Source organism: Aptenodytes patagonicus, chromosome 3 (genome assembly GCF_965638725.1).
Source record: "Aptenodytes patagonicus chromosome 3, bAptPat1.pri.cur, whole genome shotgun sequence".
NCBI lineage: Eukaryota > Metazoa > Chordata > Aves > Sphenisciformes > Spheniscidae > Aptenodytes > Aptenodytes patagonicus.
The window spans coordinates 13,724,360-13,745,568 of record NC_134951.1 but is presented as its reverse complement, the minus strand read 5'-3'; the positions used below and the strand labels follow the sequence as shown (position 1 = coordinate 13,745,568).

The 21,209-nt window shown below is 39.5% G+C and overlaps 1 long non-coding RNA gene across 1 annotated transcript in view; it reads left to right on the top strand.

Moving 5' to 3' along the window:
- Positions 1 to 21,209, top strand: part of LOC143157763 (uncharacterized) — a 104,105-nt gene that overhangs the window by 42,905 nt on the left and 39,991 nt on the right. The window contains exons 3-4 of the long non-coding RNA XR_012994841.1: positions 13,814 to 13,891; positions 20,418 to 20,507. This is a non-coding gene — a long non-coding RNA (uncharacterized LOC143157763). The remainder of the gene's footprint in view (positions 1 to 13,813; positions 13,892 to 20,417; positions 20,508 to 21,209) is intronic.

Sequence of the window (21,209 nt, the reverse complement as noted above, 5' to 3'; positions counted from 1 at the left end):
AAATGAATTTCACTCAACACAGCAGAAAACCAAGCGAATATTTCTGTGCTTATATTTTAAATCCTCAACCCTTCCTTCAGTCTCTGCAGTTAAGATTTGTTATGTTTGAAGAATAGGCATGGATGAAAACTAAAGCCGATGAAATAAGTCATATAAAACTCTTTGCTTGAATTTCATGACCTCTGGGCTTTTTGTAATCAGTCTCCACCAATATTTGTCTTACCTTCCTGAATGGCCATAGAAACCAACCTGCAATGACATGTTTTATATGGATAGGACGTTATTATTACGCCAAGGGATCATATTCCCAAAGTTCCTACAGCAACCCACTGACAGAGAATCGAACAGGATGGATCTGGTCCTTCCTAATTTGGACCCCTTCTGCAATTAATTTTTTCAATGCTTTAAAAAAACCACTTAAATTTTGAGTTATTTCTGTACCTAGTACAAAATATTTTCAGGCTGACTAAATCTTACTAGACCCAGAAAAGGAGGAGTGGAAAATTCCTTGATTTGCTTTCCTTTCCATCTCTTTCTGATCCCAAGTGGGGCTTTTGGCATGGCATCTCACTAAAAGGTGGATTCACCTTCCTATTAGCTTCAGTGGGAGGTGGTAGTGGGGAGATATATCCTACCATGGAGCAGAAATGTTCCTGTATCATCATGGACCAGCTGTAACTAAGCAACAGCTCACATTCCTCCTGTCAAATAGTTTTGCAGGTTGTTGTACTATTGAGACCTAAAGGAAAAAAAAATGCATGCACACACAGCCACTCCCACAAAAATGGCAAAGAATTTCAAACAAAAATATATTAACCTTCTAACATCTTATTAGGATTTTACAAACCAGTCAAGGACATTTTTTTAATGGAAAACCTGTTAGATTGCTGTAAACTTTGAATTACAAGCTCAACACAAAAGGATTGAGGCCCTAGGGAACTCAAAAAACTTTTCTTTTCTGACAAAAGTGTGCAAAGCACCATCACTCTCACAAAATCATAACCCACAGACAGAAGACTCCACTGTCTGTCTCACAAAGTAGTCCTGCAGGCAAACCTGCACTGAGACGCAGACACAGATGTTAAAGCCACAGATGTCTCTTTATAACTGAGTTAAAAAAATCTCATGTTAACAATTCATATAACACTGAAAAAATAGCATTGCCTAGTGTTCAATGCATAAACCCCTAAGTTTTATTCCTACTCTGATGATCAGCTGCAGTTAGTACATACTTCTTTTCAGTTCTTTAAGGAGATCCAGCCATAATGAAGAGGATGGGGTGGAAAGTTCATAACTTACTGAACTTTTACCATGAAACATCTCAGTCAGGAGCCAGGATACTTTGCAGAAGGCACTTAGCCTAGCGGATTAGGCAAAGTGTAAATCATTGACCATGCGGGCAATAGCACTATTAACAGAGACTTCTGTGAGGCATCTGGATTGGTACCACATGCCATTTAATTTAAAAACTAGGACAAAACTGTGCAAACACAGTACACAATAGATACCAAAAGTGTTATAAGGGGGAGGGGATGCTTTTTTTTTTTTTTTTTTTTTTTTGAGAAAATCTCTTTCTAATAGTGTCCTCTAGCAGTCAATTCTTCATTCTATATTATTTGGTATCTCTATCAGTGACTTGGATTAGAGTGGAAAAGCACTTTTGGTAAAGAGTTGGAGATGACACATAGGTCAAGGCTGTGATAAGCAATGAAGACGATGGATTACTGAAGAAGCAGCACACCAGGATCTGTTAAATGGGATGCTTTATTTAGTATAGGCAAATAGGATGTTTAATTTAAATTGGTCACCTGTAAAACCATTTATTGTAAAGGATGGAAAACTATTCTGGAAAGAAAGATCTTAGAGAATGATTTAAAAGTCCAGGGAACCAGGATTTGCATATGATCAGTCAGGACAACTTTTTTGACTGAAAGAGACAGTGAGCTCCGTGTTAAGCATAAGGCATTTTCCTTGATGAGGATGCCACTGAGAAAAATGGTTGTACTCATTTCATGGGCAGTGAAAATTAGAAATGAGTTTGGAAGAGACCAATGGGGATGAGGTGCCGATGTCTTAAATTGAGAGACTCAGACGTGTCTGAGTTTGCATTGGCAAGTAATAATATGCAAGTTGTAGCAGTGAATCTGCAGAATAATACACCTAGTGCTGGGTGCCAATCATCCACACTACAAATGGATGAAAGTTTTATTTAATACTACTTCTAGTCTGTTCCTGTTGTTTGCATGCTCATAAGTGACAGGATCACATTAAAAATCTCCTGAAACACATACTCATCCAGATTTGGGTTCATCTAGAGTCCAGTCTGTGCAATTCAAGGCTCTGTCATGAGAAGAAGCTAGGAGTCATAAGTGGGGATGACAGGAGATTTCCTTTAAAACAGCACTTGATCTCAATTAAAACACATTCAGTGTATTTAGAGAAGCAAAAATATGAAATAGCTTGATGTCTTTGTAAGTAGCTGCTTGTGGACAGGTCATTTGAAAGAAGAAGTTTCTATTGTATAATTAACCAAGGTAATATATCCAGTGTCTGGAAATTGAAACTAGATAGGTTTAGTATAGAAACAACTGGATAGCTTTAAGATAGAAACAACATGTCCATGTTACCTGTGAGTATAAATGACATAAACACCAGTTAACAACTTCTACAGTGGATTCTCTACCACTTAAAATGTTTTAACCAGGGTTTTCTTTAAAGATATGAGTTTGGGTTTGTGACTGAAGACTTATCTCCACAAACACAGAGATGCACAGAGGAACAATGACAAGCAGGGCAATCCTAATAACCAGGGCTGTCACAGGAGGGCAGTGGACAAGGCCATTGGTGCCATGTGTGTTTGAAAGAGTGTTTCTCTATGTGTTGATCTGTGTATGTATATGTATGTATATATGTGTTGTTGTTGTGGTTTAACCTCAGCCAGCAACTAAGCCCCACACAGCCGCTCGCTCACTCCCCCACGGTGGGATGGGGGAGAGAATCGGAAGGGTAAAAGTGAGAAAACTTGTGGGTTGAGATAAAGACAGTTTAATAGGCAAAGCAAAAGCCGCATGCACAAGCAAAGCAAAACAAGGAATTCATTCACCACTTCCCATGGGCAGGCAGGTGTTCAGCTATCTCCAGGAAAGCAGGGCTCCATCACGCGTAATGGTTACTTGGGAAGACAAACGCCATCACTCCAAACGTCCCTCCCCAACCTTCTTCTTCCCCCAGCTTTATATGCTGAGCATGACGTCACATGCTATGGAATATCCCTTTGGCCAGTTGGGGTCAGCTGTCCCGGCTGTGCCCCCTCCCAGCTTCTTGTGCACCTCCAGCCTTCTCAGCCGGTAGAGCATGGGAAGCTGAAAAGTCCTTGACTAGTGTAAGCACTGCTTAGAGACAACTAAAACATTGGTGTGTTATCAACTTTGTTCTCATCCTAAATCCAAACCACAGCACTGTACCAGCTCCTAGGAAGGAAATTAACTCTATCCCTGCTGAAACCAGGACAGTTGTATACGTGTGCTCGTATGCATGCTTTTTGGGAATACAAGCTCACCCTCACTGCTGGTTGGACCTGGAAGCATGGAGCCTCATGTCTATCAGGCTGCCAGATTCAGCAGTCCCTAACAGTATACGGCAGTTTGAAAAAAAGGGTACAAGATGAAAAATTAGAAAATTGCAGTGTTGTCTTTAGCCCAAAATTTAAGGATATATGATGAGAGTAATCTTACTAATATCTTCCCTCCAGCTCAGGCTTGATGCCACAGACTTCAGTAAAAAAAAAATCAAGAACCAGCTCATCAGAAATGACCTCCCTTCCTCCCTTCCTCCCTTCCTTCCTTTCTTCTTTTCTCCCTCCTTCCTTCCTTCCTTCCTTCCTTCCTTCCTTCCTTCCTTCCTTCCTTCCTTCTCTTGGCAATAACCAAATAATGAATGCATAAGAGCATTATCGTTTGTTTTGAGAAAGATAATTTCTTATTACCACAAACTTTTAGCTTGTACTCATCTTTTTTCCTATTGTGTTCAGCAGAGACACATTATTTATAGGTAATTTACACTAGTTTGTATAGTAAAACTAGTTGTGACTACAACTCATTTCTCAAGAAGGGCTCAAAACATTTTTTTTGTTTATTTCTAAACTCCCCATGAACATAATATAGCATTTTGTTAAAAATCAATGAAAGATGTGTTAACATTTTTCAAAAATCCAATTAAGTGAAGAAGAATCTTGTGCATTTGTCAAAGACAAGAAATAGTTTTCAGGGCTTAGAATGTTCAGCTTACAAAATTAACCCACCACTACATTTTTAAAAATTAAAAAAACCTGACAAAACCAGACTTTTACTTAAAACTTTATTATTGAGCTTTATATACTAAAAACACTTTGGCTGTTTTGTTTCATGTAGGTTCAAAGATCATTGCTATTGAAAGTACTTTGATGAAATCATTCCAACTTTCCATCACATCAACAAGTCATATCTCATAATGTTCAATGCATTTGCAGTCCCAATGTAGATACAAAATTACGAGTTTGGCTTACTATTTTCATACTTCCTTTGCAGTTTTGTAGTTTATTTTCTGAATCTGAAAGTCTGAAAGAGCACCTAACTTTGTTTTTACATACATCATCATGGAGGAAAAAACTAAAGAGTAACAGACGGAAGATAGTCTGAGCAAGTGAAAACAGAGAAATGCAATTAGAAAAATTGAAATTAAAATTTTATCCAGCATACAGCATCCAATCTCCAAACATCTGTGAAATACATTAGAATGACAAACTTGACAGTGAAGAAGAGCTCTGTACCCTGGCCCAACTAAACATGACAAATAATGGATTGGTTTCATCTGTTCAGTGGTATTCATATCAGTTTGAAGGAACATTGGGGAACTCCCAGAAATCTGCCCGTCTTATCCTGTTTTCTTCTGACTTCTGTAGTCACTTATGTGGCTCTTTTTCTATCTGAATAGAAAGCTGCTGTAGGTTGGAATTTTACTGAATGTAATGTAGAGTGATTGCTTGTCAGGGTTGTTGTTGGTATGGTGGCACATCTCAGTTATTACTGCCATGAGGTTCGTTTTCACATTCTTTTGAGTACTTGGAATTTTCCTCAAGAGAAAAAAATGGGCCATTATCGCTGCTTCTGTTATTGCATCTGGCACTATTACTACTGAAGCATTTCCATCACGTTTCATCCAAAAATAGCAGAAAAAAAGAAATGTTCCAATGGCTTTAGGTGACTCTTTTTGTGTGATAGTTTAGGATAGAGATCCTGAGCCTGTGGCCCAACACCTGTGCACAATCCACTGAAGCAGTACACATCATCTCTTGTCCTGCCCTGACAACCTTCCTTCTGGATGCAACACAGAAATGGCTGTGAAATATGAACAGCAGCATCTCTTTTATGCCATCTTCCTCCTTGGTGGCCTTTCCCTGTCGCACCCTACACAAACATGAGAAGAATGTATCAGTCTGGCTGTAGGAAGGAAATCTGTCACTTCTGTGCATCAGATTTTCTCTGCATTAGTTGAATGCTGAACAGGCACAGTAAATCTACTTCTTGAGGACACTGGATGCACAAGGGTTGCACTGGAGTTCTGTCTTGTACATATATTAAGCCCACAGCATCTGTGAATGTCATAGGCGTACATTACAGTTCTCAAAACCTGTCTTATTGCATATGCACAGTGAATCCACCATTTGGTATGGAATATGCAGCTCTTTCATGATGCTAACACAAGCAATATGAAAGCAAAGACATTGGTTGTTGAAATGAATAGAGTTCAAACTAATAGATATATTATCAAAGCTTAGTATTTTGGGAGGAACCAGAAAATTCTCATTGTGATGGACTGAAATTGGAATCCTCGTCTTATATTTGGGACACCTAGTCAAGGTGGAAGGTTAATAAAAAAGAAATGCTTTTTTATCAGTGGTGTTCTGCTATGGCACTTTTTACTCTGTTACTTTTTTTTTTATTTTATTTTATTTTTACTTTTTACCAATATGCTCCAGGACACTGGAACACATTCCATATTATGGTCAACATTGAAGTCATCTGTGAGGGAAAGTTTGTGGAATGTAAGAAAGAACCTAGTTCTGACTATGATCACTAGTAAGGTTTCCTCCTCAAAATGTATCCTGGGTTGTTATAGGGGGTGCCTATAACAATTACAATTGTTGTGCCTGGAATCTGTTTTGCTGGTTTGTTCACCATATGTTGAATGCAGTTCTGCATTTGGTTTTGCTGAAGGGTTGCCCAGGTAGCAAGGAGACACCTTGTTCTGGCTGTTTCACTGTGCCATGCAGAAACCTGCAGATGGAAGTGGAGATTGCATCTTCCAGAAGAAAAACCTCGGGAACGAGAAGGCAAGGGAGCTCCCGCAGTGTAGAGAGAGAATCAGAGCAATCAGGGAACCTGGAGCATGAGAAGACACTGGGAGATGCTTGAGATGAACAGATATGATAACCAGGTAAAACTGAGCCAAATCTGCATAAAGAAGAATATTTTACTTGAATCCAGAAACAAACAGGCAAACTTTGTGGCCCCTAAAAGGCAGCAAGACTCAAGAGAGGAAGGTACCTTAGGGGATACAGCTGGCAGGGAAGCATGAGGTGTTTTTTAAGACCAGATGTATTCTCTCACCCAGAAAATCTGATTTTTTTCTATTTGAAAATTATCTTGTTTAAATAAAGCTTAGCTTTGCTGTTGGAAAGTGTTTTTATCACTTTTGCTTTTTTCTCTTTAAGGAAAAGATGCAGGAAGACCTCTCTCCACTCTCTAGGGTGTTATCACAACCACGGAAAGACAAAACCAAGTCCAAAAATAATGGGAGAACTCAGGCTGGAATTTAGCACAGTTCCATGAACACAAGAGGTATTCACTTGACTTTCTGTAGACCTTTTGCCAATTTACATTTCCCAAGAGGCATAGCTTTACAGACTTTATCCTGTGTGTTTGTGCCAGTAGAAGGTAAAGCTGAGCAGAAGTTAACTTTTCTGAGAGAAATGAAACCTAGAAATGAAGCCAAGGCTAGTGTTAATGCGTGTTTTGGCTCAAGCAATTTTGCACCCTTAAAAGGAATCAATTTCTTATTTTAAAAAACTAGTTACTGAAATTTTGTGAGCCAAATGGAATGTAGGAAATAAAAGGATGTAAGTCCAGAACAAAGTCTTTAAATCCCTTATTGGACATACAGAACTCAAATGGATTCAAACTGGACCTTCTTCTGCATCCAAAGTGACAGGTATTAACATAGTGGCAGAAGATCCCCTGATAAGCGACTCAATTATATCAGGATTATCACAAGCCAGTCTTAATAAAACTAAAAAATGAACTCATGCCAGTATCAACCTGACAAAAAATGTCACTAAAGATCTTCCCAATTACAGTTTAATTAATATGCCAGGGAGTAAAGCTAGAGTAAAAAAAAATTTGTGATCAATTTTGCAGAAAAATGATTGCAGCTGTTCACATGCAACCCTTTGAGTTTCTAAGACAAGTAGAACAGATTGAAACAGTGGTGATAGGATCTGTAATTGATGGTAGACTTTTATTTACCAAGCAATGCATTCTTCATGAGCTGGCAGGCAGGTTTGATTCCATGACAGTGAAGAAAACCTGCTCAAAGGCGCTTGAAGTAGAATAATTTCTTCAGGGTGCTGAGGAAGTTATGTGAGAAGTATGGGATGTCTCAAAGCAATGCAGCTACAGTGTTGACAGGTCCATTTTTCCCAGGAAAGGGTAACAGGGGCTGTTGCCTGCTCATTTACAGGGTGTGTATTCTCCAGGCTGTATGCCATAGAGATGTCCTTCTTCCTCTCTCTTCCAGACCACAGATGAACCTGGCCATAACATCACAAAACTTAAACAGGTTTTTATATGAATGGAAAGTTAAATGATGATGAGATTAGAAACACGAAGTGTACCATATCTGTAAGACTGAGCAAGTGTCTTCAGTTAGAGATTATCCAAAAAAATTATAGGAAAAAGAAGCACAAATCTCAGTAAAGTCAATGGGATTACTTGCCCCTAAGTTCTGTGGGCCACTTTAAGAATCTCCCTGTGAACTTTCATGACCTAAATTTCCGAAGTTATGTATGTAAGCTGAAGAAGGGAAGTTTTGCGGATTTTTTGGAAACTAGGTATGATTTTGCAGCTTCAAGAACCTAACTATAAATTTTATCACTTGATTTAAATGGACAGAGAAAAACCCTATCTTCTTTGGTCTAACTCTGTCAGACCAAGTGAAGCTTACCTGGAAGTGAAAGCTTTATTTACACATTGATCTCAAAAGAATGCTTGGGATTTATTTAATAGTCGCTTCTGACAGGTTAAGTGCAGAAGGATAAAATAAGTGGGGCAAACATCTTTTGAGGTGGGATTTGAATAACATACAGGCCTGCTAGTATTAAAATCTTAGTAAAGGATGGCATATTTTATCTGCATGCAGTTCTCCTTGTAAAGGAAAGTAAAGGAGGACCTTAAAGAAGTGCTATCCCAGCACAACTATACTGAATTAATAAAACTGTCAGCTGTGTAACCTCTCTCTGTAATTATTCCTTTTACAAACCGAGATAATGTTCCCAGATAAGTGTGCTTGAGAATGATACCAGAACTCTTCACAGAGGTGTTAGCTACTTCTTGAAATACAATTGTTTTGTGGGGTATCCCACAGGCTGCTGTCAAGATCAAAATCCCCTCGAATCAGGTGCTTAGAGAAGCCTACATTCCCCAGAGAGACTCAGGACTGAGAGAGCTAAATGCAGGAAGGTGGGAGACTTCTGTCTAATTCGTCACCTTTACTTGCCCCATTTATTTTTGATTTATTCATTATTGGTAGAGAGATGATGCAAGATACGAGAAGAATAGCAAGAAAGGTTGATAAAAGGAGAGACAAGCTGAAAAGGGTAGAACAGCATCAGTGGAAAAGAGGGATATCCAGGTGAAAAAACATAAAACATTTTGCTGACATTGTCTCCATCTAGAATCAAACGGGAGAGCAGGGCACACCTAACCAGTGACTTATCCACTGCTTTAGGTATCTACAGAATAAATTGCCCTGGTCACATCACTTTAAGGCACCCAAAGAATTACAGCCACAGGTATCACAGATGGGTATAGTACAGGAAGGCTAGGCAAACATTTTGGAATATCTAATTTCTCTTTTTCTTGCTGGTGGTTGTGGCTGGGAGTGTTTAATTTCCTGATTCCTAAAGTCTGATCTGTTGCTACATCTTCTTTTCAGTAGTAAATTGATAAGTTTTTTTCTTATCTGAACAGGATCTCAGGGCAGTGAGTTCCACAGGTTAAAAATGTATTAAGGGAAATTAGTATTTCTTTTTATGGTTTATACTGTATTGCCTATTCATGAGTAATCTCTCCATTCTTGTCTCTCAGTTTCACCACTTCTTCTGAGTCAGTTCTTTTCTTTTTTGTTATAACTCTACTCTCATTAATGAATTTGTAAAATGACTCAGTAAGGAGTTGGGCAATGGTGGGATTTTTTTTTTTTAATTTCAATATGATAGTTTGTTCTCATGTGAGTGGCTTTAAGTCTGCCATGGCAACTCTGCATAGCTGGCTTTGTTCTCTCCATTCTCTGAAGCTGTAGTTCAGTATTTTTGACATTAGTATGTATATCACCTCACTGCAGAATTGAAACATTACCATTTTGAGTGTGTTCAAAACACTAATGATATGTCTCCTCATGTTGTCCTATTTCATAAATGCAGTTTAATCGACTTTCCGCACTTTGAAATGACTGTCACATATTGAACAGGCAGGCTAGGGGTCCATCTGCAGAATACGAATTAAGAACAAAATGGTAGCGGATTGCCATATACTACAGAAATCCCATCTTGTGTCAATGCCATGGTTTAACTCCAGCCGGCAACTAAGCCCCACACAGCCGCTCGCTCACTCCCCCATGGTGGGATGGGGGAGAGAATCAGAAGAGTAAAAGTGAGAAAACTCATGGGTTGAGATAAAGACAGTTTAATAGGTAAAGCAAAAGCTGCACACGCAAGCAAAGCAAAACAAGGAATTCCTTGACTACTTCCCATGGGCAGGCAGGTATTCAGCCATCCCCAGGAAAGCAGGGCTCCATCATGCATAACGGTTCCTTGGGAAGACAAATGCCATCACTCCAAACGTCCCCCCCTTCCTTCTTCTTCCCCCAGCTTTATATGCTGAGCATGACATCATATGGTATGGAATATCCCTTTGGCCAGTTTGGGTCAGCTGTCCCAGCTGTGTCCCCTCCCAGCTTCTTGTGCACCCCCAGCCTACTCGCTGGTGAGAAGCAGAAAAGGCCTTGACTCTATGTCAGCACTGCTCAGCAGCACCTAAAACATCCCTGTATTATCAACACTGTTTTCAGCAGAAATCCAAAACACAGCCCCATACCAGCTACTATGAAGAAAATTAACTCTATCCCAGCCAAACCCAGCACAGTTAACTAAGTATTTAGTTTGAAAAAAACTGTTGGATAATTTTGTAGCTGCTGTTAGTTGCATAGGAGGCTATAGTATACTAACTTGATTTCTTTTCATGTGGGAAGAAATTGTAAGTTTTTCTCATTGATGTAAAGCAATCCTTTTGATGGCTGGCTGCTCTCAATTTTTGGAACAACCTAATCTGAAACTTGTAGTTACAATAATTTCTTGGTCTGGAATAATACCATCAAATACAACATGAAATAGTAGGAAGTGATATATTTTCTAGCATAAGCAACAATATTCATATTGGCCTGAAATAATAACTCAGTTCTGAAAAATATTGACAGGTTTCCCTGCCTTTCATAATGTGCTAGAGACTAAAGGTCTGTTCCACTTTATTTTAAAATGTTTTGAGGTTACTATAATTGAAATCACCTCTTAATGAACAAAATAGTTGTGGCTACAGAGATCATATAAGTATTAGTAAATACAAACAACCTTTCCCTCAGGAAAACCATCAAAGTACCACCAAAAATACCATTGTAGCTACCAGCTTTATTAATATTTCTGAGAGATTAAATTGAAGATTTTACAAATCAATTGCTCACACTACAGTTTCTTAGATGAAGCCAAGATGGTCTTATGTCATCTTTGGGAAAAAAATCTTAAGGAACTCATGCTCACTTGTGTGTTACAAAAGTAAAGCCTATAAAATATCACAAAATTCAAGATTTTGCCATCTCCTGCTCTTTTTCACAGAATTATTTTCTGTCTTTATGGCTGTATGCATTCAGCAGATATGGCAAGAAATTAGTAAACAAACCAGTCATTTGAGGGGTCATGTAGGAGATGTATCATCATATACTAGAAAAGCTTGCTCTGCCACAGTCTATTTTTTGTGGTTAACTGATGCCGATTTCTAAGGTTGCTAGTATTTTAAAAGAACAACATTCTTTCGTAGGAAAACAGAATAAATAAATTATAAAATAATTGCTAAAGCCACCATATGTCACATCCTCTTCTGCTTCTCTTTCATATTTTTCCCATCTGAAAGATTCATCTTCTGAAGCACAACCTTTTCTTCTGACCTTTAGGAAATCAAATAAAAATGAGGATTTTTCCTCCTCCCTACTTGGAGGATGAAAACTGTGCCTATAATATGAAGTAAACCACATTAAAATCCTCCTTAATAAGTTATTAAAACCTCCAGAATGCTTCTGACAAAAGCTCCTAAATGCCTTTTCCATCACTTGGGAATATGTGCAATTAAGGAATACTAATAAAAAAATTAAAATAGATTTCTTTATGGATTACAAACCCAATACATAATTAACATACACATCAACTTTTTTGTCTTCACCACAGATTGTTCTTTTTGGCATAATTTGATGACACAGAAATTTTGGTAATAGCACAAAAATGAATCAAACTGCATTTTAAAAATAGTTTTAGCTGGCTCCTGTGATCTGTCTCCTATCATCAGAGGCATGACCAATGCTGCAGCTTCCTTCCACGCTGGTTCTCTAGAGTGCATCTGCCTTCTATCAGTAAACCATTTCAGCCTTCACGAGGTGTTAATGTCTCATGTCTTTGCTTTACATGCTAAGGCTGATGAACATCATACTCATTAATGGGCTTGATTATCCTTATATGGATTCCCATTAGCTAGGAGCTGTATAATTTCCAAAGCTATTTTTCAAAGACATTAGCACAAGCATTTTTGTCATTGTAACTTTTGGCCAATATCCACGTGGGCTATTTGTGGTGACAGAGATAAAAGAATACATCCAATTAACAACAGAGGGATCTTCAAGCTCCTCAAGGAAAATTTAATGGGGAAAAAAAAAGGAAGAAAGTATTAGTCGAAAATATCCATAACATGCTAAAATATAGGTCCATTGCTTGACTGACAGGAAGATGACCAGATTTCAAAATAGACCAGATCATGCCCCATTCTATCACTCAATATCCTCCAAAAATCAGGAATTATCCCTTATGAGACAGGAATATGCTGCTGTATGCAGGAATGAAATCTCTCTTCTTTTCTTCTATTGAATGATACCTAAAGCCCACAGCCAAGATTTCTACCAGCATTAAATGACGTGGGTTTGTGCTTTGAAATCTACAGGATTTGGAAATGGTATTTATTGTGTGGATTCACTGTCACTTGTCTTACTTTCACTCCTAAAAAGACGCAATGTGCAGAGAGGGGATTACTTACAGACACAGCTATAAGACATAACCCTTCATCTACACAGAGGGCTTCCTAAAAAGGATCAAGTGAAAACAAAATGAAATTGTGCCGCTGCCTAGGGAATTATCTAATGTACCACGTGTGAAAATGGCTCTCCTCAAAATGAAGAAATGCAAGAAGTAGAGAGACTGCAGTATGACACAAAAGTCAGCTTGTGCCCAGTGAAACACAGCTTGAACATATGCTGATATTCAGAGTGGGATGGATACAGTTCATTCACATCCACCCTAAAAATATCATGCAGCATATTGCTGAGGAAGTAGTAGGAGAAGAGCAGGCAGAAGCAACATTCATATCCCTGCACTGGGAACTGCATTAGGAAGCTGGGAACTGAGAGGTGGTGATAAAAGGTGGTGTCACCTTCATCTGCTCTTGAGTAGATGAGCTTGCTGGGTGGGTCATTGTTCCTCACTGCTGCCACTTCCCCTTTCCACAGAGAGTGAACATTATTACTGCAATTGCTAGTTACTAAGTGATACCCTGAAGGGGGACACTTATAGAGAAGGTCATATCGAGGATATTTCCTCTGTGTGTCCTTAGAAGATGAGCATGGCAACACTAACCTTAGGAACATGGCAACATGAACCTTAGCTTACAAAAATGTCATGTAAATCTCTTTAACGTATCAAGAGGGCAGAAATTTTATGCCAGCAGCTTTGCAACAAATGCTGTTAGCTATGTTTTGTAGAACTGTGTTTTATAAACAGGAAATTATTGGCTCCAGGAAAAGACTCTTGGAAGATTTTTATTCTTTTTGCTCTCAAATAAGGTTCATGTTTTACAGATAACAATGCTGAACTGTTGCTTGCACTCCCCAGGGACTCCTGTATACAAGCTCCTTAATGTCATCTTATATAAAATTAATATATGAAATTACAGGGGGAAGCATTATGGTATGAGGAAATAGAATTTCATCCATATAGTTTTGAATATTACCACTCTCTCTCCTTTGTTTAAATCTAATCCAGAATCTCAAAAAAAGACAAATACTTTCCAAAACAAATGGTCTGACATCCAGCCTACAAAAAGTGGGAGAAGAATTATTGGAGCTATTTAGGACTGTGGCTGCAGCCCTTCTGAAGCATGTATTTTGCTGAAATAATTTGACACTTTTCTAGGTTGCAGGGCATCTGAAGATACTTCTTGACTAATTATCTACAGCTGTCCCCGAGGAAAACTTCAGACCTTATATTCAGGTGAGAGCCTCCGACTGTAACCCATGTGTTTGTTACATCCAGTTTTCAGGAATATGACAAGGTTGTGATGCCTGGGAGTGCAATTGAAAGTGCAGCCACTTCCACATGGTCACAAAAACTCTGTCACACAACAAGGGGCAGCGTCCACAAATCAGATTAACTGCAAGCACCTTCAAGGTGGCTGAGGTATTTGATTTGGATACATTTCTGTTATTTTCTTTCCATGAACAAGAGTGGAAAACAGCACTGAACACCCATGTTTGCCTTTGCCTTTTCTCTTTCCCCCTTCCAAGACATTGGTGTTGTACACAGCATGGCCTATTTGAAGTGGCAAATGTAGGCCAGCCCTTCTGCTTTAATCAGCTGGGAGGAGTTGCTCTGGCTTCCTTTGGTCCAGCGTTCCTCAGCTGACCACAAGGCTTATGCACCAGAGAACCTGCCACCAGCCCCTTAAAATTATTCCCTCTCCCAAAATGTAGTGAACATAGTCAAAATGCCTTCATTTAAATTTTTCATTGCTTTTTATTACTAACAGTTACTGTAGATGTTTTCATATCTGTTGTAGGTTGTTTAGCTTGGCTCTCTGTTTCACCCCACACACCCCCTTTTGTATGAATAGTTTAGCTGCCAAGAGACAGATACATAAAGCAGAATCTTTTTAATAGAAAAATGGATTTGAGTTCTTGAATTGTGTTGCTTTGGCAGCTCTGATAAGGAGAAAACACCCGCAGTGTGGTGATAATGTGGGAAAAGCTTCATCGTCTGCTATTTCTCACTCCTTTGCTGCATCTAAATTATGTAAGAGTCTGCTTCCATCTCAGCGTACTGCACTCTGCTTAGCAGCCTGCATGACTCTGCAGTTAATTCTTGCAGCTACTGTAATTGCCTCTTGAAATTATTTGGCAGCTCACCTTGCAGAAAAGGGCATATCTGGAAATTGCCTTTTCTGCAGTTTCACAATGTCTGCGATTATCCGATTTAAGCCAGAGGATCACACTCAAAAGAATTGAATTTCCATACCTGACTAATAGCTCCTGTCTGCGCTTCCATTTCTAGTGGGTTCTTCATGAAGCAGCAAGTTTTGGATACAAAGTTCTGAAAAGAGCTCACTGAGGAATAATGAAACTAAAACCAACACAAGCATTGAGTGAAAACTGGACATTAACATTCACACTAAATATCTTAAGGTAAAGATTAGACTAAAGACCATTTGTTCCTGAGACACTTCTCATATAGTTTAGTATTTCCTTCAGGAAGAGAATTGATTTTCAGGATCAAAGTTTCTAGCCAAAAATAATGCCAGAACAAGCTTTATCAAAACAGTGTTTGTGAGAGATTATGTGTACAGAAGCACATGTCACTTTCCCCTTTTGGAAGGCAAAGATACAGTCCAAAAATCACTATAATGCAATCAAGCAACACGGAGTTTCCTAAAGTTCAAATGAGAAAGGACTGTCATTTTGGAATATGAGAATTGCACATCATCCTGTTTTGGGGATTGCCACAAAGTGTTAATAAGCATTTTGACATTCCCAGTCAGATACATAACATGCTTAATTTTCAGAAAAAAATTTGGATGCTGAAGTTTCTTTGCAGTATGGGAAGACAGTAAGGTCAGTGTTCTTATACTACTCTAAGCTGGTTTGTCCTTTCCTAAGAGAGTGCTGGTTTTCCTACTGGAAGTTTTCCACAGTGTGTTCCATTGACATTTAATGTCCTGGTAGTCAAGATGACTTCATAACAGCAGATTGGGGTTTTTGTTGGCTTCACTGTCGTTTTTTTAGAAATATTGTCCAGTCTTGCTGAAATGTATCAAAAGACTTGTATTGCTTTAGGATCATAAGGGTTAATTGTTATCATCTTCCATGAAAGTGCCCAGCCCATGGTTCAAGACTAAAGTTAGTTGTGACAATTTCTCTTTGATTTGGAGTCATAATGGGGTGTAAGAAAAATAGATCCTAAAATAACATCCAGCTTCTTTATTTTTTAACCCCAATCTCACATGAGATTCCATGTTCAACCGGAAAGAAAAGAACCATTTCTGGCAACTTCTTCTTGCACCAGCTGTGAAGTAAGAATTTACAATTAAGAATCATATATTCTTATCTTGAAGGGTGCTGGGTCGATCTTGCAATGTGCTAAATACCTTCAGTTCCCATAGAAACTAAATGGGATTAAAGGACACCCAGCACCTTGTAGCGCAGACTGTTGGCTGACAACCAGCCTAGATGTTTATTTGCAGATGTGCTACACCACTAACTGCTTTCATAAAAGTTGTAAGTTTTCCATTAGATAGACGAGACTGAGGACTTTTCAAGGACACAGTGTTTTAAAGCTTTAAACCTATAGGCTGAAATAGCCTCTCAGATACATGTTCAGCTCATACCAAAAATAATACAGGAGCAGTGCAGTTAGCGTGAATACCTTTGCTGCACCTATTAAAAGAAACTCTTTCTTATTGGAGAGACTTTTTTTTGCAGCAGTGTTTTACATACTGGCCACGGAGAACACTGCACCAATCTGCAGAGCTATCAGAATCACAGGGAATGTTTTAGCACTATGAAGCCAGCAGCAATAGTAATGGGATGCAGACCTCATTCAATCCTCTGTAGCATGATTTGCTGTGCCATACTGTTACAGGATAAAAATATGTAGTTTAAAATCAAACAGAAGAAAAAACCCTCTAATTCCCCCCATATGCTTTGTAAGTATAGTAAAAATTTTTCTAGCACTTCTCCCACACGAGGCCAGGAGCACAGAGATGGCAAACATGGCACGGAGTCCAGATACCCCTCATGTATTTATGCACGCATATGTACCCATTCTTGCTGTAATACATGTTCTTTATTTGCTGTGATGTAAGCTGTCCAATCCATATTGATGCCTTCTTGTGACACTTTGAACTGTGATTTTCGGGGTGTTGGACACCAGTAACTCCCAGCCATTCCAGTAGAACTGTGGGCACTTTATACCATTTTAGGTGAGATTTGTCTGATCATATCTGGACAGCTACAGTACACAGGCCTACAGCCGACTAAGTCACCATATCAATGGAGAGAAAAAAGCACCAGGACGGGAAATTCATTCTACTGTGAAGCTGATATTAAAATCAGTGAGGAAAACTGTATGATAGGAAAAAAAAACAAAAACAAAAAACCCACCCCTATTTGTTTTCATTAAATATAAAAGATCTCCAAGTGGTTAACTAAGCTGCAGATGAGTATCTTACGGTATTCTAAGATTACATGAATCCCATTTCACAGCTGTCTGAGACGGGGTATCCAAAGTCAGCTGACACTTTATAACATATATGCCTTTGTCTGTTATCAGAGTGACACTTTTTGGTGACCTGTGGGTGTATTCCTCAGCAGAAGCTGCTGCCTTGTAAAAAAGCCATAGGTTTCCCTGAGGGAGGCAGCTCCTATGTCCAGTGGCTGCTGCAGAGCAGGAAGGCTCAGAAGCTGCCGCTTGCATGCAGCAAGGGGCTTGCTGCCATAACAGGCAGTCTGCCCTGCAGCAAAAGGACCTGAGGGTGCTGGTTGACAGCCGGTTAAACATGAGCCAGCAGTGTGCCCAGGCGGCCAAGAAGGCCCATGGCATCCTGGCCTGGATCAGAAATAGTGTGGCCAGCAGGAATAGGGAAGTGATCGTGCCCCTGTACTCGGCACTGGTGAGGCCGCACCTCGAATACTGTGTTCAGTTTTGGGCCCCTCACTACAAGAAGGACGTTGAGGTGCTGGAGCGTGTCCAGAGAAGGGCAACGAGGCTGGTGAGGGGTCTGGAGAACAAGTCTTATGAGGAGCGGCTGAGGGAACTGGGGTTGTTTAGCCTGCAGAAAAGGAGGCTCAGGGGAGACCTCATCGCGCTCTACAACTACCTGGAAGGAGGTTGTAGTGAGGGGGGTGTCGGTCTCTTGTCCCACATAACTAGCGATAGGACGAGAGGAAATGGCCTCAAGTTGTGCCAGGGGAGGTTTAGACTGGACATGAGGAAAAATGTCTTTACTGGAAGAGTGGTTAAACATTGGAACAGGCTGCCCAGGGAAGTGGTGGAGTCCCCATCCCTGGAAGTATTTAAAAGACGTGTAGGTGAGGTGCTTAGGGCCATGGTTTAGTGGGCATGGTGGTGTTGGGTTGACGGTTGGACTCGATGATCTTAGAGGTCTTTTCCAACCTTAATGATCCTATGATTCTATGATTCTATGAAAAGATGGGAGCTGCTCCTTACTAGGGAATACTGGCTTCATTTCCTCCTACGTGAGGTGACAGGACCCAAATCTCACTCAGTTTTGTAAATGGGAGGAAGCTCTTGTTTTGCATGGGGCCGCTTGTCTCTTTGCAAGGCAGGAGTTCCCAGTTCTCACATGCTTCTTACTTTTTTTCCCGCTCTTGGAGTACTGTTTGTCTACCTTGGCACTGTGGGTACAACCTTGCATTGCTAGCAAGAGCATTCTGATTTTACTTATACTACAGCCATAGAATAATTTAGGTTGAGAGGGACCTCCAGAGGTTACCTAGTCCAACCCACTGCTCAAAGCAGAACTAACCAGAACAGTTTTCTCAAGACTGTGTCTTGCTGAGTCTTGAACACTTCCCAGGGCGGTTCCCTTCACACTCTCTTTCAGCAACGTGGTCTAGAATTTGATCCTTTTCATGGTAAAAATATGTTTCTTTCTGTCTAATCAGAAAAAAAATCTGTCTCTGTGTCCTCCCAGCAGGTAGTTGTAGAGAGCACTAAGCACTGAGCCTTCTCTTCTCCAGGATGTACTGACCCAGCTCTTTCAGCCTCTCCCTGTACGCCATGTGCTCCTTCCAGCTCCCTGGTCAGCATGGTGGCCTCTGCTGGACTCGATGCAGAATATCAATATCTCTGTTGTACTGGAGAGCCCAAACCTGAATGGAGCACTCCAGATTTGGTCTCAGCACTGCCAAATAGAAGGGGAGGCTCACTTTTCTGGGCCTGTTGGCTACACTCCTTCTACTCTGTGTAATTGAAAGCCAAGTGACTCTTTTCTTTACCAAAAAATGTCCTTTATAGCTTCAGGACAATGAAAAAGCAGAGATAACTTTCTTTTCCAGTGCTCATGTTATTTTCAGCTTCAGTAGCAGGGATTTCTAAACGTTGGTGATAACATCAGTGAACACACAGATTTTTCTAATTCATGCTTCTACCCATCCTGTCACTCACCCAGCTCTCACAGAGCTGAGAGATCTTCCCCTTCATTCTTTTTATCTTATGCTCTTCCTTCTTCAGGATCCCTAAATTGTTAGTTCCCTGAAGCATGTAGCACCCCACCCCCAATAAAATAAATAAATAAAAGAAGTGGAATAGCTGTATTGTAACTTCAAGACTTTATGAGATTTTTCCCTCATGTTGGGTTTCATAAATAAAATTCCATTTTAATTAAAAAAGGTTTCTATGTTTTACTTTGTTCTAAAATAGAGGACAGGATTGAGATTCTTAAAGAAAAAAATTTAAGCAAACTGTCTTTGTAATCAGTGTAGTCCTCACCCTCTGACACAGTTTCTTACAACATCTCATTCATCCTTCTTGACTGCCATCTTAGCCATCAATTAAGGACACACTTGATAGATATGTATTTTCTTAAAAAAAAAAAAGTTAGAAACCTAGTCTCTTCATTTTTTTGGTCAATAAAAATACAAAGCAGCCCTATTCAAGAAAAAGTAGCACTTCCAGTAACCACTTGTTAACTGTAAAAAAATCCACTGAATGTGGTTTTCACCCCTTTAGGATGCAGTTCCCATGAAGCATACAACAGCTTGTTGAGCTTTTTATTGTGCAAGACTGTAGCTGTAATTTTGCAGGCAAGTGTCTCTGCTTCAGACTCTGATAACGTGCTCGCTCGTGGGTGACTAGCATGTTGTGCACTGTCACAGGTGAGTCTACAGTGAATTAAACAGGGCCAAGGAGTGTTTCAGCCCTGTCCCCAGTGCTGTCGGCAGAGGCTGACAAGTACTACCCTGAGTAGTTCCTGACACAGCTCGGCAGCTGACACTGCCAAAGGACAACTCACAGTAAGTACCTTGGGTGCAGTTGCCTTCTTTTGGAGACTATGAGAGTTTAGCAGCATAGGCTTGATGACATTTGCCATTTGGTCACAAGACCAAAGAGTGGTCTCCGGTATCACTTAATGTAGGAGTACAGAAGCAGCAGTGAGTCCTCAAAGAGAAGGAGGTGCATCATAATCCAAGTGGGAAAGAGAAGAATAACTTTTCTAGGACTTTTCCCTGCCTCAAAATAACCAACCAACCAACCAACCAAAAAACAAATTAGGTTTACGTAAACTGTGAAATTGTGATGAAATGTTTTTTTTTATAGGGCAGCTTCCTCTGAATGCGTTTCCACAGATTCCAGACTCAACCCTTGTATTTGTCCTCACCTCCCTAGTGAGAAAAATTCCCCAACTCCGCTGTTTCACTTGCTGGTACTGTTTGACTTTTCCCCTAAATGAATGAGGTTCCAAGACTGTTTTGACAGCCCCCCCTCCCTTTCTTTTCCGTTTCAGATTATTTCAAATATGGGTCAAAAGGTCTTATCTGAGTTCATCATTCCCAAATAAGAGAAGAATTTGCCTGACAGAACTTGTGATTTGAGGGTAATTATTATAATTATTGGGTCACATTTCATCATAATCAGTTATTTAACTGTTTTTCAGTTTTGCTGCTGCTTTACTGAATTTTTACTGACTGCTACTATCATACTGAATTTTTACCTGTTACATTTCTCACACTCTTACTTCAAAAGAAGTGAGATATTATTCAAAAGAATTTGATCTACTTTCCATTATGGATCCAGTTTCCAGGGTTGTGTTCAGCTATACTTTATTGTATACCTTTGTCTATATCTGTATTTATATTGTTTATCTTTGACTATCTATATAATCTGTCAACATTCCTTAACTACTCTCTTTATAAATAAAGTTGTGGAGAAGAATAATATATTCTGTTAAACAGGCTGTTTTCTGTCATGATTCTTCTCCACGGTCCAAGATACCTGTTTCTTATGTAATTGAATGTGCCTAGGTGGGTCCACAGTACAGACACAGACATATAGAAATATATTGGTGTTGCTAAACAACAAGCTAAAAAATTCTCTGATCATCATTCATACACAATGGCCCTATATCCCAACAGATACCCCAGTTCTATCTGGTGATAATCTCTGAGTAGGATTTTCAGGCAGGATTTGTACCTGCCATTTAGAATATTCTTATTTTTCTATTTATTTCTCCAACTGTTATACACCCTTATTTTCATTCAAAGAAACCTACTATTTATGGTCAAAAATTGGTTTCAGG